This window comes from Podarcis liolepis (assembly GCF_965112155.1).
Source record: "Podarcis liolepis genome assembly, chromosome: 3".
Classification (NCBI taxonomy): domain Eukaryota; kingdom Metazoa; phylum Chordata; class Lepidosauria; order Squamata; family Lacertidae; genus Podarcis; species Podarcis liolepis.
Window position 1 is genome coordinate 116625795 of NC_139557.1, and position 25408 is coordinate 116651202.

General features: G+C 43.3%; 1 long non-coding RNA gene across 1 annotated transcript; it reads left to right on the forward strand.

Moving 5' to 3' along the window:
* Positions 1-21193: 21193 nt before the first annotated feature.
* Positions 21194-25142, forward strand: LOC310704169. Its single transcript, XR_014524620.1, has 3 exons — positions 21194-21284; positions 22739-22774; positions 24921-25142. It is a non-coding gene; the product is annotated as an uncharacterized lncRNA (long non-coding RNA).
* The last annotated feature ends 266 nt before the right edge of the window (positions 25143-25408 follow it).

The following is a 25408-nucleotide window of genomic DNA, read 5'->3' on the forward strand; positions in this document are numbered from 1 at the left end:
TCATTCATGGCATTAGAATGCCCTTTGAAACACTAAACCTTGAAATTGTTGGGCCTTACAATATGCTCTACTACACTGAGGAATTTTATTTCTCCTTCCAGCTCTTTTCCATCAGCTTTTTTATTATTCCGCAAAATGTACATATATATTTTTGACAGTTCAGTAATATTTTGTTGATTCCTAGGAGAGCCAGTGTGGTGTAGTGGTTAAGAGCGATAGACTCGTAATCTGGTGAACCGGGTTCACGTCTCCGCTCCTCCACATGCAGCTGCTGGGTGACCTTGGTCTAGTCACACTTCTCTGAAGTCTCTCAGCCCCACTCACCTCACAGAGTGTTTGTTGTGGGGGAGGAAGGGAAAGGAGAATGTTAGCCGCTTTGAGACTCCTTTGGGTAGTGATAAAGCGGGGTATCAAATCCAAACTCTTCTTCTTTTCTACTTGATAATTAATATTTCTATCTTGTCAATCAATTCATAAAGGCTCTCCCTGAAAGGCTCCCATAAAGGCTCAAGGTACCTGTGGACCTTGAGATGTTTCTGGAATATAACTCCCTTCATGGGCTTTGCTGACTGTGGGTGACAACAACATCTGGAGCTAAGCCCCATATTTTCCCATCTCCAGAGCTTTTTTTCAGCTTGAACCCACCAGGTGGCCGCTATTCCCGTTATAACTTATAAGAGAACAAGGGAAGCATTTGTGGTGAATCCGGCACCTCTCTTCCTAGAAAAATAGCACGGCGCATTCCTAAGCTAGATGAATCAGTTAAATATTTTAATCATATAAGAATGGAGAATTCCACTTCAGAAGGCAGCATTTTTTAATTTGGGAAAAAGTCTTTGAGAATGTTTCCTCTGAGTCTAAGACAATATACATAAGCACATCATATACAGTTAGTGCATGCATGCTGACTTTGAATTTCCTTACAAGCAAATTTATTGAAATCCAATCAATTCTTCGTCTAAAAGTTACACAGTGAATTCAATTTCTTCAGTTGAGTGACAATCCTAATTAAAATAATTATAGAAAATAAGGAAAATACTTCCGTCAACTAGTAATAGGCAACTCCAGTGCACTAGGCAGCAGGGTCCGATTTGGTGACAGCCCAATTTAAAATAAATGTGGAAAATAAGGAAAACAATTTACAGCAATAAATCTCTCCATGCTATCTCACTCTGTTCATTTTCTCTCTTCCAGTCACAGCTTCTCTCTTCATTTGATCAGCCTGCCTTGCAAGTCAGTATCTCATTCTCTTTATTTATCTGTCTAAATTTCTTGCCATTTACTCCTCTTACAGGATCCAAAGGAAAGGCTTGTAAACAACTGGGAGGCAGTTGCATTCCTACCATGTATAAAAAAAATTGCCGCACTAAAGAATACATTGAAGGGTCAGACTGTGAAGAGAATCAAGTGTGCTGCATGAAAGGAAAGACGTGTAAAGAACAGGGAGGCAATTGCATTTCTCAGACGGGAAAATGCCCCAGCAACAAATACATCAGCAAAACCGACTGTGGCAGTGGTCAAATGTGCTGTGTGAAAAAATGATGTGCAACTCCAGGCCAGTGCATGTTTCTTAACCTCGACTACCTGAAAAAAAGAGATGGATCTTCAGTCGGGGAAGCCAAGAAAGCTGATTTCTGCTCAACATAGATAAAGCAGTATATTCTGCTCATTAAAAATATGTAAAAAATTCAGGTGTGAAAGTCATTGCGTGGACAGGCAGAGCCCCCCTAACCCCAGGCAACCCCCGAGCAGAATAATGACTCAAGACAACGTGCTATGGGATTAAAATTCGCCACAACTTTATTAAGTTTCAGATGTAGGGAGACCTTGCCTCAGGCATTGGGTGTTTATCCTTCCCAGTCCCCAGTTGGGGACATGGGAGACTTCAGGGTTATCCAGAATGTGTGGGGATTGGGCTGGCTCTGGAGAACAGAGAGCCCGCCCCCCGTTTTGCTGCCGTTGGAGGGGAGAGCAATGACGACCTCTCTGCGTATGGCCAGTGCCTCCCCTCCAGACCCCTTTAATTGGGAACCCTGTAGCACCGCCGCAAGGGGGCGCGTGGGTCACCGCTTCACCCTCACCCCCAATTTAGGAAGATAGACTAAAGGATTCCTCCCAAGGTCTGAAACCGCCAAAGTTGTGACGTTTTGCTATGGGAAAGGCAAAACCTGCCAATGCAGGAAAATTCCTTTCCAGCCCTTCAGCAGCGATCCTGATGTAGCAGCGCCTACATACCTGTGGAGAAGAGGTTAACCTGCAAAAGAAGACTTAACTGAGGGAGGGTGGGGTAGGAGAAGTTCTGGAGCTGACTGCCGCTTCTCAGGGAAGATTCACCTTCTGTTGTGTGGGTCCTTCCCCTTACCTGGCCAATCCCGTGGCAACGCTTCCCCAGGCGGGATTGGCCGATTGGCTGAGGTACGCGGAGACCTCCAGGTATCCAGCCTGGGGAGGATGAAGCCAGTCCAAACTACCAGGAGTAGCACTGGTATCTGGGGGGCTGCCCATGATCACGCAAAAGGCACCCCCATTTGAAGTGGGAGCGGTCATTTTTAAAATATGTCTTGCAAGATATGATTCCATCCCAACTACATTGTAGAATGTTCTTGATGTTTCCTGCTCAGGTTTGAACTTTCTCTAAATCCAAGTGACAATTGTTATGGTCAATAGCTAATCCAAAATGCAGTTGGAAGCCTGTCTTAGCAAAAATAGTTTTCAAAGGCACCTCTGAGCAGCACGCTACTGTAGTTCAATTTGGAGACTCTGAAAGTGTGAATGATCATGGCCAGTGTTTCGATCCAGACAGGACCATGGCTGAAAGATTGTCCCCAACCACCTGTTGTCCTTTATATCTCCACTGGCACAGCTGGATCCAAGAGGCCCCTTGAGTTGGTCTGAGAGGGTTCAGCCATATCCAGAGATGAACTCCATGGCATTGGCTAGATGAGTACTGAGATAGGTGGAGAAAAGGATCAAAGACTTCTGAGCACCAGAATTGCATGGAACTCATGGTCCTTCCATGCACACAAAACCACTCCTGCTTACAAAACAAGCCTATTTATTTCACCAGTATCACTTGGGAGTAATAATAATAATAGTAATAGTAATAATAATAATAATAATAATAATAATAATAATAATAATAAAATTCCTTCCAGTAGCACCTTAAAGACCAACTAAGTTAGTTCTTGGTATGAGCTTTCGTGTGCATGCACACTTCTTCAGATACACTGAAACAGAAGTTGCCAGATCCTTCTATATAGTGAGAAGGTGGTGGGAATGGGAATCGGGAATGGGAATGGGTGGGATTCGTTAAGAGTCGTCAACAGGCTCATCTCAGCTATCTGCCAATCTCCCATTCCCACCACCCTTCTGAGTAATACCCCTCCCCACCTTCTCACTATATAGAAGGATCTGGCAACTTCTGTTTCAGTGTATCTGAAGAAGTGTGCATGCACACGAAAGCTCATACCAAGAACTAACTTAGTTGGTCTTTAAGGTGCTACTGGAAGGATTTTTTTTTATTTTGACTATGGCAGACCAACACGGCTACCTATCTGTAACTGGAATAATAATAATAATAATAATAATAATAATAATAATAATAATAATAATTTATTTATACCCAGCCCATCTGGCTGCATTTCCCCAGCCACTCTGGGTGACTGGTCCATCTTGTTGCGGAACGGTATATTAATGCAGAGTCTTCTTCATAAACAGAATAAACACTTTACTGAAGAAAATAAACTTGTTCATAAACAGCATAGTTAAAGAGCATACACAGAGTACTCATAACAGCTTTCTTAGTCTTCACAGAGGCACAGATCTCAGTTACTGATTAACTGTAGTCCTGGAGCCTCTCTGTCTTCAACAAGACACACATACTGAGCTGAGACACACACATTCGACAGACAGAGGCCCACAGAACGGCTTGCTACTTCTATAGGGAACCCAAGATGAGTCACAAGTTACAGGGACACAGCATTTTACTGCTAACAGTTAGGCCTGAAAGATTTGTGTACGCCTCATAGGTTGCAATGCCTAGGCCTTGCCTGCTTCTGCTCTCAAGAAGCTTTGTCTCATGACACATCTCCTGCAAAGCATCCAGATCCGGTAGATCCATCCTATCTTCTACCCTCCCACTGCTCAATATCTGCAGCTTCACCAGACTGAGTTCCAATTTAAACCCTTATCCAGTTCATTCACAATTCAAGGCACCAATTTAGCACATTCAATGTTTCTCCTCAGGTGCAATAAACGTTGTTAGGCTATGGGCAACCTTCACAAGAGGCTTCTTGTTGAGAAGGCCAGATGATGTCCTGTCCAGACTGGACATCTAAATGTACTGCAACCATGTTGTGGAAGACATGAATCTTTTAAATCGTTGAAATAATTGGAAAATATATCACAACGTGCCTCCAGGGCTTCACCCCTTGGAGGCCCAACAATAGCACTTGTCACCATTGGGACCTTGGCCAGTTGTGGCATTGCACAACAGCTTTTGCCTAGCCTGCCAAAGATCACCGAATAGTGTGACCAAATTCCCTAAGTTCCATTGCAGCCAAATACTCCCACAACCCAGTCCAGCTGTTAGGGACAATCTCCTACTGTACCCCAATAACCCTCTGGTTGTACTTATGGCTTCTTGGAAATTTCATCCACCTTAAAAATAAAATAAAATTGTGTTGCCTCCCTCTTGTTGCAGTGCAAACCTGCTCTCTCACTAGTACCATTATCTACTCGTGAGTCGGGTTGAAAAAAGAATCCAGAAAGTTTATTTACTGCTGTAAAGTGTTTCAGTGGGATTGCTCCATAAAGGCTGGAAGCCCACCCCAGAGCTGGGTGTGTGTTACTTACATGTTTATTCCACAGAGCGTTAAGATTTTCCCCATTCATATGCCTCATTAGCTCATTCCAGGAAGTACACAAGCTGTCATTAGCCAGAACTTATTTAGTTACATTTCATTTTAGTGTGCCTGTGCTTCTAGCATAAGCATATTCGTATTCAGATCAGTTCATTTGCTGACATCTACTGAGCCTAAGGCTAAGCATAACCTTCGCATGGATACATTTTGTAGCAAAAGCTCTTGTGCTTTGTATTGTGTAGGCTGTGAACCTGCATGTTACATGTATAGTTGTGTGTATGGCTATTGTGTTTTTGCGATAAGCGTTTTAGCTCTTCTCTTCCCATGGTGGGGACTACTTGCAAAGTGAAATGCTTTCTTTAAAGAGATAGGCTACTTTGTCTTTAGTTTCCCATTCCAAAAGTATACTATATGCCTTCTCAATAATTTAGAATTATCATCTATAATATCCCTTTTGAATTTGGAAACCGTGTAAGTAAATCCTCTCTTATTGTCCTCTATAAAGATTTCATTTTGTTGCCTATGATTCAACCAACCCTTTATCTCATCATAATCTGTAAGTTTTTCCTTTCCTTCTTGATCAGTTAATTGATCTCTATATGTTGGTCATATTCCTTTCTTTGTTGACACTTTGGATGATAATGCTTCAATAGGTGATAGCCACCACTGGGTTCTAATTTCCAATACAGTGGTACCTCAGGTTACATATACTTCAGGTTACAGACTCCGCTAACCCAGCAATATTACCTTGGGTTAAGAACTTTGCTTCAGGATGAGAACAGAAATCATGCTATGGTGGTGCGGCAGCAGCGGGAGGACCCATTAGCTAAAGTGGTGCTTCAGGTTAAGAACAGTTTCAGGTTAAGAAAGGACCTCTGGAACGAATTAAGTACTTAATCCGAGGTACCACTGTAAATCTTTATATTTTCCCTTCCTTTATGTACTTTTGCTTTTCCATACCATCCTTATACAGTGGAGTCTCGGGTAATCTTGCCTCCAGCTTATGTCACCCTTGGCTTGAAACCAGAGCAAACCCAAAGTACTGGAATGTGTTACTTCTGGGTGCATGCTGTTCGCACATGCGTAGAAGCACTAAATTGTGTGTGTGCATGCGCAGAAGGGCTAAATCGCGCCACACGTGTGCGCAGACGCGACACTTGGGTTGCGTCGTTTTCAGGTTAAAGTCGGGCCTCTGAAACGGTTCCCCGCAGTAACCTGAGGTTCCAGTGTATATCACCAAAGCTTTGGTAAAAGATGGCTTCCTTTTTCTGATGTGCCTGGCATTTGGTTCAATAGTTTAGCCAAGCCTTTGTTGCACCTCAAGCATTTTCTGCAGGGGAAACCTCTCCTTCTTGCTAGTGCTTTGACTTCCTGCACTGTCTCTAGAGCTTGCAGCACGAAGTAGATGGCATACAGAAAGATATCCCAGATGAAATCCAGGAGAATCTTTATATCTCAGCAGACCTTTTGGAAAAGATACCCTACTTGCTAACCAATCTGATGTGCTTAATATTCAGAAGATTAGCCAAGCCTTTGCTGAAACTCAACAACTTTCTGTAAAGGAAATCTCCAGTTTCTTCCAATGCTTTGACCTCCCAGTTTTAATAATAATAATAATAATAATAATAATAATAATAATAATAATAATAATAATAACTGTTGTGCCAGTGATTTACTGTGTCATTTTTCATAAATGCAATCAGGAAGGTAGTGGTGGTTTCTTTCTTTCTTTACTCTCTGGAAGGGTTGGGAAAAACCACCAAATTGCTTGTGTGCCCGGGACTTCTTCCATTCACTCCTTACAACTGTATTTCCCCCATTTCCCCCAAGTAGAAACAGAACAATAGCAAGAATATTAAAAGAACATAACAAATAGATTGTGCATGAATAGATACATAATCAGTCCCATGCTTGTGTGAACCAGGCAATTCCTTGCAGGAACAACTGCTGGGGAATGGAGGTAGTGACCGGTATAGCTATATATAACCCACCCATCTGGCTGAGTTGCGCCAGCCACTCTGGGCATATTCAAAAATATATGAAAACATAATAAAACATTAAATATTGAAAAACTTCCCTATACAGGGCTGCCATCAGATGACCTGAGGTTCGGATAACTCCATGCCCTCCAACAGGGGTGCCAAGTTGAATAAAATATTGTGGGGGCCCAGGTAAGCTCTGCCCCACATAAACGATCATATGATACAGTGTACACAGAACATTTGAATGGGAATGATCATCAACTTTGGGGGGACAACCCCTCAAATATTTTATTGTGGGGGCCAAAGTCCCATCAGTCCCTAGGAGTTGACTCCCATGCCCTACAGCATTTCTCTGATGAAAATACAGTAGATACATTCTAAGGAAAAAATGGGACATTCTGTTATCGAATAAGAAATTGGGACAGCTTCTTAAAATCTGAGACTGTCCCTGGAAAGTAGGGACACTTGGAGGGTCTACAATATTTGTGGGAAGGAGGTTGTGCCCCCTCAGTGTTGAGGGGAGGAGGAAGCCAAGCACGGAGCCGAACATGACCTAACTTCAGTGACCAGCTCCTCCAGAGCCCTTGACCTCCGACCCGACAGTGTGATGTCTCATGCATAAGTCGCATGCCAGGCCCCTTCAATCTTGGGGGCCACTTGGTGCCTCTAATGTGGGCCTGTCAGCCTTCCTAGTTGTGGTCATATTATTCCACTCAACTGTAGTGAAAATGCGGGAGACAATTGAGAACTGGGCAAAAACAAACAAGATGAATTTTAACAGGGAGAAATGTAAAGTATTGCACTTGGGCAAAAAAAAATGAGAGGCACAAATACAAGATGGGGGACACCTGGCTTGAAAGCAGTACACGTGAAAAGGATCTAGGAGTCTTGGTTGACCACAAACTTGACATGAGCCAACAGTGTGACGCGGCAGCTAAAAAAGCCAATGCAATTCTGGGCCTCATCAATAGGAGTATAGCATCTAGATCAAGGGAAGTAATAGTGCCACTGTATTCTGCTCTGGTCAGACCTCACCTGGAGTACTGTGTCCAGTTCTGGGCACCACAGTTCAAGAAGGACACTGACAAACTGGAACGTGTCCAGAGGAGGGCAACCAAAATGGTCAAAGGCCTGGAAACGATGCCTTATGAGGAACGGCTAAGGGAGCTGGGCATGTTTAGCCTGGAGAAGAGGAGGTTAAGGGGTGATATGATAGCCATGTTCAAATATATAAAAGGATGTCACATAGAGGAGGGAGAAAGGTTGTTTTCTGCTGCTCCAGAGAAGCGGACACGGAGCAATGGATCCAAACTACAAGAAAGAAGATTCCACCTAAACATCAGGAAGAACTTCCTGACAGTAAGAGCTGTTTGACAGTGGAATTTGCTGCCAAGGAGTGTGGTGGAGTCTCCTACTTTGGAGGTCTTTAAGCAGAGGCTTGACAACCATATGTCAGGAGTGCTCTGATGGTGTTTCCTGCTTGGCAGGGGGTTGGACTCGATGGCCCTTGTGGTCTCTTCCAACTCTATGATTCTATGATTCTATAATTGTATTTCGAGGAGTTAGGTGGCATGTCCCTTTCCCTTTGTTATGTACTGAGTTGAATAGGATCCAAAATGCAGCAGTCTGATTGGTCCTAGAACAATAGCATCCAAAATGCAGCAGTATGATTGGTCTTAGAACAATAGGATTCAGAATGCAGCAGTCTGATTAGTCCTAGAACAATGCAGCAGTATGATTGTTCTGCAGGAGCCACCCAACCCAGCTCCAGATGGAAGTGAATCCACAACCTGATTGGCCTACAGGAGAATGCCGGAATTAGCTAATCACGTGCAGCCCATTGTGTAACTAATGTATATAAAGCAGATACTTTGGGGGAACATTCATTCCTCCTCACCACTATGAGCTGAATAAAGAGCATGAAATCCACTCTTGACTCCGAGTATATGTCACCCTTTAACATCCCCAGTTGGATTCTTGTGTTTCACACACCTGTCGGGAGTTTATTGGGTTCTTCTGTGTTGCATGTGCTGGCTGGATGCCAGATGCAGGTAGTGGGAGACACTCAGCCACTCTGTATTAATCATGAGTAATGCCAGGTGCACATGATTACATCAATCCAGGCTATAAAAGCCATAGGTAGGAAGGGCCTGGTGAGCTTCCGCCCAGATCAAAGGACCTGATGCTGGGAGACCGATGGCCGGGGTCTTTCTCCTGCTGCTCTACCTGGGGATCCGGGCAGCTGAAGGGGAGACTGGGTGGCCCTTGTCGGGTATGTTTTGTGTTGTGCTTTGTATGTATGTATGTTTGTTTGTTAATAAAACTGTTTTGGTTCCCCTTCCACCTCCTCATTCCTTTTGTTCTGATATTCTTGGAAAGAACTGCCGCATTTGGCAGCACATCAACCAAATAGATTTTACAACCCACTGAATCCTGAAGATTCCATCATGAAGCCCTGTAAATAGTTGGGCATTCAGCCTTCCAGAACTCTCACCAGAGCATTCTGCTTCACTAATCTGCTCAACTTGAGATCGAGTCAAGCTTCAACAATGCAATTGTGCTGGCTCTTCGTGGTTGCCCTTCTGTTTTCTGGGATGATCGTGTTTTCTGAAGGTAAAACATACATTGAAATTAAAAACATCTGGACATAAACGACCAAACAAAAAAATGGGGTTGGAAGTCATGTAGTACCACCGGTCCCATCCATGAGGCGGACTGAGGTAGGTGCCTTAGGTGGCATAATTCAAGTAGCCCTTCTGTGGATGGAAGAACCATGTTTCCACCCTTGAGGATGTTTCCTCTAAGATGATACATATTAGTACATCATATACAGTTAGTGCATGCATGCTGACTCTGAATTTGCTTACAAGCAAATTTATTGAAATTCAATCAGTTATTCTTCTAAAAATCACACAGTGAATTAATTTCTTCAATTGGGTGACAATCATAGTTAAAATAAATATGAAAAATAAGGAAAATACTTTAGTCAACTAAGAATAAGCGACTCCTGTGCACCAGGTATCAGGGTCTGTTTTTGGTGACAGCCCAATTCAAAATAAATGTGAAAAAACAGGAAAATGATTTACATCAATAAATCTCTCCATGCTATTGCACTCTGTACATTTTCTCTTTAAATCACCCTTCTCTCTGTGCTGATCAGTATCTCATTCTCCTTATTTGTCTAAATTTCTTGCCATTTCCCCCTCTTACAGGTGCTTTCGGAAGGAATTGTAATCAACTGGGAGGCATTTGCATTAATCCCGCCTTCTCCTTAAAAATGTGCCTCCCAAAAAGCCATAAATATAACGACTGTTCCATTCAAAAACTGTGCTGCAAGTAAAAATGATGTGGAGCTCCAGGCCAGTGCATGTTTCTTATCCTCGACTACCTGAAAAAAGAGATGGATTTTCAGTTGGGGAAGCCAAGAAATCTTATTTCTGCTCAACACAGATGAAGCAGTATATTCTACTCATTAAAAACATGTCAAAATGCAGCTGTGAAATTCATTTTTAAAATATGTGTTGCAAGATTTGACTGCATCCCAATTACAATATAGAATATTCATGAAGTTTCCTGCTCAGGTTTGAGCTTTCTCAAAATCCAGGTGACAATTCTTGTGGTCAAGAAGCTCCCACCTGCATTTTGGATTAGCTGTTTTAGCAAAATAATTTTCAAAGGCACCTCTGAGCAACACACTACTGTAGTCCAATTTGGAGAATATGAGAGTGTGAATGATCATGGCTAGTGTTTTGTTTGAGACAGGATCATGGCTGAAAGATTGTCCCCAACCACCTGATGTCACTTATATCCCCAGTGACACAGCTGGATCCAAAGATGAACTCCTCGTTCTTGGCTAGATGAACACTAAGAGAAGTGCAAAAAAGGATCAAAAACTTCTGAGCACCAGAATTGCATGGAACTCATGGTCCTTCCATGCACACAAAACCACTCCTGTTTAATCAAACAAGTCAAATATATTTATTGCACCAGTATCACTTAGGAGTCCCAATCCCTGGTCAATCTCCTGCAAAGCATCCATATCCAGTAGATCCATCCTATCTTCTCCCCTCCTGCTGCTCAATATCTCCATCTTCACCAGACTGAGTTCCAGTTTAAACCCTTATCCAGTTCATTCACAATTCAAGGCACCAATTTAGCGAATTCACTATTTCTCCTCAGTTGCAATGAGCATTGTCAGGGTATGGGCAACCTTCACCAGAAGCTTCTTGTTGAGAAGGCCAGGTGATGCCCTGTCCAGACTGGACATCTAAATGTACTGAATCCATGTTGTGGAAGACATGAACCCTTTAAATCCTTGAAATAATTGGAAAATATATCACAACATGCTTCCAGATCTTCACATGGTCAGACACCCCTTGGAGGCCCAACAATAGCAGTTGTCACCATTGGAACCTCGGCAAGATGTGGCCTGGCACAACAGCTTTTCCCTTGCCAGAAAAAGATCACTGAATAGCATGACCAAATCCCCTAAGTTCCATTGATGCCAAATAGTCCCTCAATCCAGTTGAGCTATTAGGAAAAATCTCCCACTGTACAGTGGTGCCCCGCAAGACGAATGCCTCGCAAGACGGAAAACCCGCTAGATGAAAGGGTTTTCCGTTTTGGAGGTGCTTCGCAAAACGAATTTCCTATGGGCTTGCTTCGCAAGACGACAAAGCCTTGCGAGTTCCTGCGGGGTTTTTTTCCGTCCCCCCCTTTTTCTAAGCCGCTAAGCTGCTTATCAGCTGATCCGATCAGCAGATAAGCCGCTAAAAGCCGCTAATAGCGCTAATCCACTAATCCGTCAATGGGCTTGCTTCGCAAGACGAAAAAACCGCTAGACGAAGAGAATCACAGAACGGATTCTTTTCGTCTTGCGAGGCACCACTGTATTATATCACATTTATATCGCACCTTATAACCATGGCATATGTCAGAGATGTTCCCTTTCTGACAGGCGGAATGGAATCCGAAGGTGAGGGGGGAGAGCCAGAGCTGACAGACAAAAAAGAACCCGAATTGGAGTGGGAAGAGCCAGAAAGAAGTAGGAATCTGACTCCTTTGCACAGTGAAAGTGAGATAAACCTATCTCGCTCAGGAATACAGGCTAGCGATAGAGTCCCTCAAAAACCACAGATTGAATTGAATTGTTTAGCCAAAAAGCGAATGACAGGAAAAAGGAGGGGGAAGAGGCGGGGAGTACCTTGCTTCCACCGGAAAAAGAGGCTAGATCTGGCAACTGACTCCAAAAGTGATGAATGAGTTATGAAGCTCAGACTGCTGAGCCCATTAATTGCTGAATAAATCTGAAGTAATAAAACTGTCAGAGACTGTGTCTTGTGTGGGAGAGCCTACCAACTTGACAGCATACAATGGTTCCCTTTCCCTTTCAAAAATCTTCCTCACCCTGTGAGGTTGGTTAGGCTATGACTGTCCCAAGATCAATGAATGTTTATTGTTACAGCAAAACAGCCAGCATAAGGTCCGTATAGTTAAAGATATGGTTTTCCCAGTAGTGATGTATGGAAGTGAGAGCTGGACCATAAAGAAGGCTGATCACCGAAGAATTGATGCTTTTGAATTATGGTGCTGGAGGAGACTCTTGAGAGTCCCATGGACTGCAAGAAGATCAAACCTATCCATTCTGAAGGAAATCAGCTCTGAGTGCTCCCTGGAAGGACAGATCCTGAAGCTGAGGCTCCAAAACTTTGGCCACCTCATGAGAAGAGAAGACTCCCTGGAAAAGACCCTGATGTTGGGAAAGATGGAGGGCACAAGGAGAAGGGGACGACAGAGGATGAGATGATTGGACAGTGTTCTCGGAGCTACCAGCATGAGTTTGACCAAACTGCGGGAGGCAGTGGAAGACAGGAGTGCCTGGCGGGCTCTGGTCCAGGGGGTCACGAAGAGTCGGACACGACTAAAATACTAAACAACAACAACAAAACAGCCAGCATACTAAAACCAAAATGAATGCATAATTATTTACATAAACAATCAATATGGGATTTAACAATCAATATTACTAATTAAGTGGACTTGAAATACACATCCAAGGGAATAAAAACACAATTAAAAGTTTAGACGAACAAGAAAATTTATTATGAGCTCTAACGGTTTATGATGCACAATCTTTTGCTTTCTTTGAGTAATGGCTATTGCACAAAATCTAGCTACATTTCTAGTAACATATGAATTCCAGACAGACAAGAGGTAATTTAAATAGCATTCTTCCATACAAGCCGAGTTATGAGATGGGCTCTGAGCTCTGAATACAATCTACAGAAACATGGCCCCCTGTTTCAATTTGACCGCTCTTAATTGTCCCAAGTGAGTTTCTTGGCTATGCCACTTTTTCTCAAATTGACAGGGGGGTGGGGAGCATATCTTAAGTCAACTCTCAAGTAAAAAGGTGAAGGGTTTTGATGAGCTGAGTTCCTTCTAAATATGTATAACAGCATCCAGGTTTACCTATACAGAAAGTAGTCTATTGAAGGAGGCTAAACTAGCCAATAGACTGTCAAAAATAATATATGTATAGAAACTTTTAAAACAATAGATGCTTATGAACTCTTGAGTGTTGAGTAAATGTGCTTAATGCCATGACCTTTACTTTCTGTTCCTTGAATAGTATGGCTTCTTTAAGAATAACATGTAATGAATAGAGTAATTAATTATTTTGGGGGGGGACGGATGGATGAACTTCAGCTTGATGAATATTTTCTGTCATCATATGCCAAGTGGTTACGCATCAGTATATCATGAATTCTAATAAATAGGTGGGCAGTTAGTCTTCCAGAAGACACAGAAGTATCACCAGAGCATTCTGACTCTGAAGTCCACTCTTGCTGTTTGACGTGAGATTCAAGTCGAGCTTTTACAATGCCTTTGCGTTGGCTTCTCATGCTTGTCCTTTCTGTGTTGCTTCTCTTTTCTGGAGGTAAGATATGCACTGGAATTCAAATAAAGGGGCCCCTGACCATTAGGTCCAGTCGTGACTGACTCTGGAGTTGCGACGCTCATCTCGCTTCATTGGCCGAGGGAGCTGGCCAGCATGTGGCCAGCATGACTAAGCCGTTTCTGGCGAACCAGAGCAGCACACGGAAACGCTGTTTACCTTTCCGCCAGAGCGTTACCTATTTATCTACTTGCACTGGCGTGCTTTCGAACTGCTAGGTGGGCAGGAGCTGGGACTGAACAACGGGAGCTCACCCCGTCAGGGGATTCAATTCGATGACCTTCTGATCGGCAAGTCCTAGGCTCTGTGGTTTAACCCACAGCACCACCTGTGTCCCTAAATTAAATATACTTAGGAGAAAATAGATGTGAGGGAGATATTCATTGTTCCGATGTCGAAAGACAAAGTTGCAAGGAATACCTGCTCGCAATATTCCCCACTCCGATGCAGAAACATATAGGCTCTGTGGTTTAACCCATATATTCAGACATAAATGACAGAACAATGAAATGGGGTTGGAAGGCATCTACTACCAGCATGGCTAGTTTGTGTTCTGTGGCTTTGTCTCCTTGCAGCCTGACATATTCTTAACGGAAAGGTTAGGAGTGATGGTTAAGGTGATGAGGATGGAGAATAGACTGTGTTTGCTTCCTTCCCACCAATGCCACCTGTTTGGAATTGGCCCCAGGTGTACTGCACCTGTAAGAATAGGTGACCCCATTTCAACAGGCATCATTTTTTAAAATTTGGTAGAATGTCCTTTTAAAAACTGCAAATGGAAAGCAGAACATCTTCACTCTTGAGAAATATCTCCTCAAAGATGATACACATCAGTGCATCATATCCAGGCAGCTTATGAATCTTGCTTATGAACTATGCAAATTTATCAAAATACAATCAATTAATTATTACTCAAAAAACCCCCACTTTTTAAAAAATTGAGTGACATCTCTAATTAAAATAACTATGTAAAATATGGAAAGCAATTTACTGCATAAAATCTCTCTGTGTTATCTCACTCTTTATCTTTCTCTCTTTCATCAGTACATTTTCTCTCTCCCTTCTCTCTGTTTCTCCCTCTCTTTCTGCCACCCTCCTTTTCATTTCCTTCTGTCACTCCTCCCTCTGGGCTAGATACACAGAATGAACTGGAATAAAGTAGCTTTTTAATGTGTTCATATGATTAGGTATTGTTGAACTGAGGGGGGAGAGGGAGAAATAATTATTGAACTGAGCTCCAGAGGTGTTTGATCAGCCCGTCCTCCAAGTCAGAATCTTATTCTCCTTATTCATCTGCCTAAAGTTGTTGTCATTTCCCTTTCTTCCAGGAGAATCTAAAGGAACTGGTTGTAACGCAATCGGAGGTAGCTGCATTCCTAAAAAAAACTGTCAGAAGATACATACTGATTCTGACTGCGGCAAGCGTGAGGTGTGCTGCCAGCTATAATGAGATTCAACTCCACGTTATTTCATGGTATATCTTAGCCTCAGTTTCTTGAAAAAAAGAGATGGATCTTCCATGGGAAAGCGAAGAGAGCTAAGTTGTGCTCATGTTAACACAGCGCTGTATTCCACTTAATAAATGTATGCCAGAAATACGAATTCGAAACTCATTTGCAGGTCACAAGGCACTGCCTATGGCCAGGTTTTTTACCTCTGCAAGGCAAAGATAGTGATACACTGCAGGAGACAGTCCCGGCTGAGTCAGTGACCCCTCTGATTTCATTCACTGGCCTAAAACACAGAAAGAAAAGACGAGCCGGGAAGAATTATACCTGACATTTCTTTTCATAATATTTTTTCTCGGAGTCTGAGACCCTTCTGGCTGTTAGTCTGGTACATGAGCAGTGGTAATTGGTAGCGCCTGGATATGGTGGGATAGGGTATGGGCCAAGGTGGAGCCAGGTTGTTCTGGTTTTCTCCCAATTCTCGTCTTTTGCAAAGCTCTAGCCACTAAAGCATGGCAGTTCTGTAAGTAAAGGTAAAGGTAAAGGGACCCCTGACCATTAGGTCCAGTTGTGACCGACTCTGGGGTTGCGGTGCTCATCTCGCTTTATTGGCCAAGGGAGCTGGCGTTTGTCCACAGACAGCTTCCGGGTCATGTGGCCAGCATGTCTAAGCTGCTTCTGGTGAACCAGAGCAGCGCACAGAAACACCATTTACCTTCCCACCAGAGCGGTACCTATTTATCTACTTGCACTTTGACGTGCTTTCGAACTGCTAGCTTGGCAGGAGCCAGGGACTGAGCAACAGGAGCTCACCCCGTCGTGGGGATTCAAACTGCCGACCTAAACTGCCATTACAATTTTTAGTGTGGATTACAATAACCATACAATACTAAGAAGTAACCCCACTAGATTCCACGAGGATGGCTTCTGGATAGGACTGGTTAGTCTTCAAGGTATCTCACAGAACTTTTAACAAGCTTAAAATTCCTTACAGAAATAACTTGGGGCGAGAGCAGGGAAGAGGAAATTGGCAGGCAAACCCCAGGGAGAGCTCAGTGATGAGAAGAGACCCAACATGGCTATACTAGGATCCTCAATCTGAAGAAAAGGGGAGGTTTTGGTGCTCCGAGAGCACCCACAAGCTCTCAACCAGGAGAGATTTCATAATGAGAAGACACTGTCTTAAGTTGACTCACAACAGTAGATGGAATAACAGAGCAACAGATTTTTATATTTATTTATTTATTTATTTATTTATTTATTTATTTATTTATTTATTTATTTATTTATTTGTTTGTTTGTTTGTTTGTTTGTTTGCTTGCTTTATTTCATACCTCCACCCTTAACACTAAGGTCCCGGGATGAATCAGGCTTCTGAGCTTTACTCAGTTTTCATCCAAAAGGCACAAAACCAAATTTACCATTAACTGGATCCTGTTGATTTCTTCAGGTTAATGTACTGTTCAGCATTTCCTTGCTTTGGTACACTGTGTCTACTTGTGGGGTAGCAGCCATGGAGCATAACAAACCAAAGCAGGAAATATTTTTAATAGTATGAATGACCTTTTAAAACAGGGGTTAGCAAACTTTTTCAGCAGGGGGCCGGTCCCCGGTCCCTCAGATCTTGTGGGGGGCCGGACAGTATTTTGAAAAAATATATGAATGAATTCCTATGCCCCACAAATAACCCAGAGATGTACCTATTTTAAATAAAAGAACACATTCTACTCATGTAAAAAAACACCAGGCAGGCCCCACAAATAAGCCAGAGATGCATTTTAAATAAAAGGACATATTCTACTCATGTAAAAACATGCTGATTCCCGGACCATCAGCTGGCTGCATTTAAAAGGCAATTGGGCCAGATCCGGCCCCCAGGCCTTAGTTTGCCTACCCACTACTGGGAAAACCATGGCTTTAACTATACGGACCTTTGTTGGCAAGGTGATGTCTCTGCTTTTTAAGATGCTGTCTAGGTTTGTCATTGCTTTTCTCCCAAGAAGCAGGTGTCTTTTAGTTTCGTGACTGCTGTCACTATCTGCAGTGATCATGGAGCCCAAGAAAGTAAAATCTCTCACTGCCTCCATTTCTTCCCCTTCTATTTGCCAGGAGGTGATGGGCCCAGTGGCCATGATCTTCGTTTTTTTGATGTTGAGCTTCAGACCATATTTTGCGCTCTCCTCTTTCACCCTCAATAAAAGGTTCTTTAATTCCTCCTCACTTTCTGCCATCAAGGTTGTGTCATCTGCATATCTGAGGTTGTTGATATTTCTTCCGGCGATCTTAATTCCGGCTTCGGATTCATCCAGTCCAGCCTTTCGCATGATGAATTCTGCATATAAGTTAAATAAGCAGGGAGACAATATACAGCCTTGTCGTACTCCTTTGCCAATTTTGAACCAATCAGTTGTTCCATACAGTTCTAACTGTAGCTTCTTGTCCCACATAGAGATTTCTCAGGAGACAGATGAGGTGATCAGGCACTCCCATTTCTTTAAGAACTTGCCATAGTTTGCTGTGGTCGACACAGTCAAAGGTTTTGCATAGTCAATGAAGCAGAAGTAGATGTCTTTCTGGAACTCTCTAGCTTTCTCCATAATCCAGCGCATGTTTGCAATTTGGTCTCTGGTTCCTCTGCCCCTTCGAAATCCAGCTTGCACTTCTGGGAGTTCTCGGTCCACATACTGTTTAAGCCTGCCTTGTAGTATTTTAAGCATAACCTTGCTAGCGTGTGAAATGAGTGAAATTGTGCGGTAGTTGGCGCATTCTTTGGCACTGCCCTTCTTTGGAATTGGGATGTAGACTGATCTTCTCCAATCCTCTGGCCACTGCTGAGTTTTCCAAATTTGCTGGCATATTGAGTGTAGCACCTTAATAGCATAAACGTTTAAAATTTTAAATAGTTCAGTTGGAATATCATCACTTCCACTGGCCTCGTTATTTGCAGTGCTTTCTAAGGCCCATTTAACTTCACTCTCCAGGATGTCTGGCTCAAGGTCAGCAACCACACTACCTGGGGTGTATGAGACATCCATATCTTTCTGGTATAATTCCTCTGTGTATTCTTGCCTGCTCTTCTTGATGTCTTCTGCTTCTGTTAGGTCCTTTTGTCTTTTATTATGGTAGTCTTTGTACGAAATGTTCCTTTCATATCTCCAATTTTCTTGAACAGATCTCTGGTTTTTCCCATTCTATTGTTTTCCTCTATTTCTTTGCATTGCTCATTTAAGAAGGCCTTCTTGTCTCTCCTTGCTATTTTTTGGAAATCTGCATTCAATTTCCTGTATCTTTCACTATCTCCCTCCATTTTGCTTGCCTTCTCTCCCCCGCTATTTGTAAGGCCTCGTTGGACAGCCACTTTGCTTTCTTGCATTTCCTTTTCATTGGGATGGTTTTGGTTGCTGCCTCCTGTATAATGTTACGAGCCTCCATCCATAGTTCTTCAGGCACTCTGTCTACCAAATCTAAATCCTTAAACCTGTCCCTCACTTCCACTGTGTATTCATAAGGGATTTGACTTAGATTGTATCTTACCAGCCCAGTGGTTTTTCCTACTTTCTTCAGTTTAAGCTTGAATTTTGCTATAAGAAGCTGATGATCTGAGCCACAGTCAGCTCCAGGTCTTGTTTTTGCTGACTGTATTGAGCTTCTCCATCTTTGGCTGCAGAGAATATAATCAATCTGATTTCGATGCTGCCCATCTGGTCATGTCCATGTGTAGAGTCGTCTCTTACGTTGTTGGAAAAGCGTGTTTGTGATGACCAGCTTGTTCTCTTGGCAGAACTCTATTAGCCTTTGCACTGCTTCGTTTTGAACTCCAAGACCAAACTTGCCAGTTGTTCTTTTTATCTCTTGACTCCCTACTTTAGCATTCCAATCCCCTATAATGAGAAGAACATCCTTCTTTGGTGTCATTTATATAAGGTGTTGTAGGCTAGTCTTCAAGGTATCTCACAGAACTTTTAATAAGCTTAGAATTCCTTACAGAAATAACTTGGGGCGAGAGCTGGGAGGAGGAAATTGGCAGGCAATCCCCAGGGAGAGCTCAATGATGAGAAGTGACCCAACATGGCTATACTAGAATCCAGGGACACCTCAATAGCTATCTGAAGAAAAGGTGAGGTTTTGGTGCTCAAAGAGTACCCACAAGCTCTCAACCAGGAGAGATTTCATAATGAGAAGTCACTGCCTTAAGTTGACTCACAAGCGTAGATGGAATAACACAGCAACAGATTTTTATATTTGTTTGCTTGCTTTATTTCATACCTCCACCCTCAACACTAAGGTCCACGGGTGAATTACAACAATTTAAAATATTGATGGGCCTTGGTTGCCCAGAATGGCAGGCAGGAGTCTTTCCAATATCTTCCTGGAGGCACTGGCGGAGGAAGAGGGGTGTGGGGGGAGCGCACCGTCCCCGGCAGCATGATCCCGGTGGAGTGCCATTGAGGCTGCCCCCCCCACCAGTGCTGGGTGCCATGCCCCCGCAGACAGCATGCCACGTCCCCAGGATGCGTGCCATGTCCCTGCAGGTGGTGCGCCATGCCCCCGGGATATGCGCTAGCCCCACCTCTGCCTGTTCTCTGCCCCCCAGTGCCGGAGCACGAAGAAGAGAAGAAGAAGAGTTTGGATTTGATATCCCACTTTATCACTATCCAAAGGAGTCTCAAAGCGGCTAACATTCTCCTTTCCCTTCCTCCTCCACAACAAACACTCTGTGAGGCGAGTGGGGCTGAGAGACTTCAAAGAAGTGTGAGTAGCCCAAGGTCACCCAGCAGCTGCATGTGGAGGAGCGGGGAATCGAACCCGGTTCACCAGATTACGAGTCCACCGCTCTTAACCAGTACACCACACTGGTTCTCTGTCTGGAGGCATCCTGGACACTTCTACACCCAAGGCATCTGGGCCTGTATATGACAGCATATATGACAGAAGCCTCCTCAGGCTTCTGAGCTTCCCACTCAATTTCCATCCAAAAGGCATGAAACCAAATTTACCATCAACTGGATCCTGTAGATTTCATCAGGTTAATGTGCTGTTCAGCATTTCCTTGCTTTGGTACACTGTGTCTCCTTGTGGGGTAGCAGCCATGGAGCATAACAAACCAAAGCAGGAAATATTTTTACAGCATGAATGACCTTTTAAAACAGAGGTTAGCAAGCCTTTTTCAGCAGGGGGTCGGTCCACTGTCCCTCAGACCTTGTGGGGGGCTGGGCTGTATTTTGAAGAAAAAATATATGAACGCATTCCTATGCCCCACAAATAACCCAGAGATGCATTTTAAATAAAAGCACACATTCTGCTCATGTAAAAATGCCAGGCAGGCACCACAAATAACCCAGAGATGCATTTTAAATAAAAGGACACATTCTATTCATGTAAAAACACCAGACAGACCTCACAAATAACCCAGAGATGCGTTTTAAATAGAAGCACACATTCTACTCATGTAAAAATGCCAGGCAGGCGCCACAAATAACCCGGAGATGCGTTTTAAATAAAAAGACACATTCTACTCATGTAAAAACACCAGACAGGCCCCACAAATAACCCAGAGATGCATTTTAAACAAAAGGACACATTCTACTCATGTAAAAACACGCTGATTCCCGGACCATCCGCTGGCCGCGTTTAAAAGTTGATTGGGCCGGATACGGTCCCCAGGCCTTAGTTTGCCTACCCGTGTTTTAAAACAACCAATGTTATTGAACCCTTTAATGATTATTAAACCTTGTGCCTAATATCATGAGGTTTACTTTATGTTCTTAGAACGTAATAGCTTCCCGAATAATAAAGTGCAATGTACAGTGTAATTAACTTATTCTTTGCTATCACATGCATCGCATCAGAATCATTCATGCACAAGGTTTACAGGTCAATGTCTCAGAAACTACTATAAATAGTGGACCTTCAGCTTCCCAGAAGACACAGAGCATTCTGCCTCTATAGTCTGCTCTTGCCGTTCAAGCTTCAACAATGCCTTTGCGCTGGCTTCTCATGCTTGCCATTTCTATGATGCTTTTCTTTTCTGGAGGTAAGACATATACCCTGAAATAGAAAAACAACAACATTCTGACATAAATGACAGAAGAATAAAACGAGGTTAGAAGGCGTCTGCTACCAATGTGGCCAGCTTGTGCACTGTGGCTTTGTCCCCTTGCACCCTAAGAAAGTTTAAATGGAAAGGTTATTGGCGGGGGGTGAGGGTGGAGACGCTGTATGCCATCTCTTTGGAATTGAGCCAAGACTCTGATTCAGAGTCTTCCAGCAGCTGCCTCGGAGTTACTTCTGGCACTGGTGAAAGAATTGTGGAAGAGGGAAGGTTTCTCCTCATGTGTGACATGGAAGGCAGTCTGAAGGCAGTCCAGTTCAGGGAAGTTTTTAATGTTTGATGTTTTATTGTATTTTTAATATTTTGTTGGAAGCCTCCCCGAGTGGCTGGGGAAACCCAGCCAGATGGGCGGGGTATAAATAATAAGTTGTTGTTGTTGTTGTTGTTGTTACCCCACAACTTGCTGCCTTTCCACAGTTGAAACAATGCTCAAGGCGGCTTACAAAGTTAATATCAGTAATATTATACTACTACTACTACTACTAATATATTTTTTGTACCCCGCCTATCTGGCTGGGTTTCCCCAACCACTCTGGGTGGCTTCCAGCAAAGATTAAAAATACATTAAAATGTCACACATTTAAAACATCTGCCTTCAGATGTCTTCTAAATGTCAAGTAGTTGTTTATCTCGTTGACATCTAGTGGGAGGGCGTTCCACAGGGCGGGCGCCACTACCGAGAAGGCCCTCTGCCTGGTTCCCTGTAGCTTTGCTTCTCGCAGTAAGGGAACCGCCAGAAGGCCCTTGGAGCTGGACCTCAGTGTCCGGGCACAACGATAGGGGTGGAGACGCTCCTTCAGGTATACTGGGCTGAGGCAGTTTAGTTAGTATCAGTTAATATCAGTAACAACAGCAAAAACTCCCAGCAAAACTTTTCCCCAAATACACCACTCCTTGCTGGGCAGCAGCCGCAGCAGCAGTCCTTATGAGGCCTGTCAGGACTGGGTCCTCAGGCTTTCAGCAGGGGAGTCCTCCTGGGTTCCCTCTCTCCTCGCCCCTTCACCAGCCAACTCTTGCCAGCCCCTGACATCATATTATTATTATTATTATTATTATTATTATTATTATTATTATTAAAAATAAAAAAATCCTTCCAGTAGCACCTTAAAGACCAACTAAGTTAGTTCTTGGTATGAGCTTTCGTGTGCATGCACACTTCTTCAGATACACAGATACACACGAAAGCTCATACCAAGAACTAACTTAGTTGGTCTTTAAGGTGCTACTGGAAGGAATTTTTTATTTTGACTATGGCAGACCAACATGGCTACCTATCTGTAACTGGAATTATTATTATTATTATTATTATTATTATTATTATTATTATTATTATTATTATTATTATTATATTTATACCCCTTCTTTTTCATTGGCAGGGTTTCCAGGTAACACACCGAACAAAGGGAAAAAAGGTAATACAAATAAGAACAGTTAACTATGATTCTCATCATCCCTAACCACTGGCTATGCTGGGACAGCAACATTTGGACCCAGGACTCAGATTCTCTAGCCCTAAACTGGACCAATCAGTTCAATGGTTTTAATCAATTAAAGATAGATGACTGCACTTCCACAGGCAGCATTTTAAAAATATATATATAATTTAGTATAACATCCTTTAAAAAACTGTAGGTGGGATGAATCCCATTTTCACCCTTGTGGGATGTCTCTACAGAAATGCTACACATCAGTGCATCATGTACAGGCAGCTTGCGCTTCTGGCTTTTGAACTATTGTTCCACGCTTATGAAGGTTTCTCAAAATATAACCAATCAATTCATTCTCTAAAAGTCATACAGTGAATTTGTTTTAATTGGGTGACACCCGTAACGCTGTGGGTTAAACCACAGAGCCTAGGACTTGCTGATCAGAAGGTCAGCGGTTCGAATCCCCGCGATGGGGTGAGCTCCCGTTGCTCAGTCCCTGCTCCTGCCAACCTAGCAGTTTGAAAGCATGTCAAAGTGCAAGTAGATAAATAGTTACCACTCTGGTGGGAAGGTAAACAGCGTTTCTGTGCGCTGCTCTGGTTTGCCAGAAGCGGCTTAGTCCTGCTGGCCACATGACCCGGAAGCTGTATGCTGGCTCCCTTGGCCAATAAAGCGAGATGAACGCCGCAACCCCAGAGTCGGTCACGACTGGACCTAATGGTCAGGGGTCCCTTTACCTTTACCTAATTCACAGCGATAAATCTACACTGCCTCATTATTTTCTTTTGCTCTCTTCGAGCACCACCTATTCCTTCTCTCTTTCATTCCCCCTTCCCTTATTCTTCCATGGCTCTGCTCTATCTCATTCAGTCACCCATTTTTCCTTGGTCTGTTCCTCCTCTTTCTGCCACCCCCTTTCCCTTCTCTCAGTTCCTTCTGTCACTCCCCCCTCTGTGCTGGACAGTTAGGCAGTGTGAGCTGTCATGAAGAAGATTTCACGATCTGCAGCTGTAAATCTTGAGGGTGGTCCAGCAACACTTCCTTGCGTGGATGCTAGCTCCCTTGCGTGGCAGAGTAACAACTGCGCAGCTTAAGCGTTGAAGGTTCAAATTGCACACAGGTGATGGCAGTCAAACACTCATGGAAGCAGTAAAGCTCAGTCAAGCCCTGCTTCCTAGAAAGGCAATAACCATCTTGTTGGTTATAGTTAAGACTATTTACAACTTTACTACCGCACTGATAGTAAGGGACACTTCAGTCCTAAATGCTGCTTGCGCACAGCTCAGCAGTCTCTCCCCTGTGGGAATCACACATGTCCATAGATAAGTGCCTGTGGCGATCACACAGGGTCTCCGGACGTTTAACAGTCTATTGATCCCTGTGCCACCACTGTGCTCGCTTCCCCGCTGCCACCAACCCGTTACTCTTGGGTAAAACACTGAGTCCAGACCGTTGTTAAAACTGTGAACCAAATAAACAAGTTTATTTTATAAGCATTAACAAATTTATGGTTTCTCGGATAATATTCCTGTCAGTTTCTTAACTTTAGTTTCTTTACCGGCCTATACCTTCCTAATACCTTCTGACTGATTATTTCAACTGTTTGACTGACTCCTCTTAATAGATTCTCTCAATCTCTCACATTAGACTAGCCCAACCCACAGACTTATCCTCTCTGTCTCTTCTCTAACTCCAGACTGACTTCTCAACCACCCTAACTCTAACTCCCCTTAGGTTCCCATTGGTTAGTCATTTTACAATTAGTTAACCCTTTCCTTATGAACCCAGTATGATGTCACACACCTAGGAGGGCAAACGCCACAGTGCCCCATAGCTATTTATAGCTGCTGTAGACTAAACAATCTTGCACCTGAATGCTTGGAGAATCTTCAAGAATCTTCTCACAGTTCCTGGAAACGAATGGTCCTTTCTCACTTGCTCTAACATGTCCTAAGGTAGCTTCTTAACCTGGGGTTTTTTATTGTATGGAATTTTTGGAGTCGAAGGGAAAGAATTATAACCTGAGGTTCAGCCATGTTTGTGACATTGTTGATCAGCCTGTCAGTCAAATAAGAATTTTACCCTTCTTATTCATCTCTTCTAAATGTGTGGTCATTTCCCCCCTTTACAGATACTGCTAAAGGAACAGGTTGTAAGATAATTGGAGGTGAATGCATGCCTAAGAAAAAGTGCAAGGGAATACACCATGATTCTGACTGTGGCAAGCGTGAAGTGTGCTGCAAGGTAAAATGAGGTTCAGCTCCATGTCAGCGCATATTTCATAATGCCAACTTCCTGAAAAAAGTGATGGCTCTTCAGCTGGGGAAGCCAAGAAAGCTACTCTGTTATCGTGTCAACGCAGATAAAACACTTTATTCCACTCATTAAAATGTATGTCAAAAAATACAGATTTGAAACTTATTTGCAGATCACAGGCACTCTATGTGACCAAGCTCCTGTCTCTCTGCCAAGCAACAACTGAGTCAATGGCAACATTTATTTCATTCATTGGGTGGGAACACAGAAAGACATGAAGAGCCAGGCTGACTTGTCTCAGAGGCAGGGACGTCTTACCCATAGAGGCTAGTGGTGCAGGGCAGCAGGGTGCCAAGTTCTAGA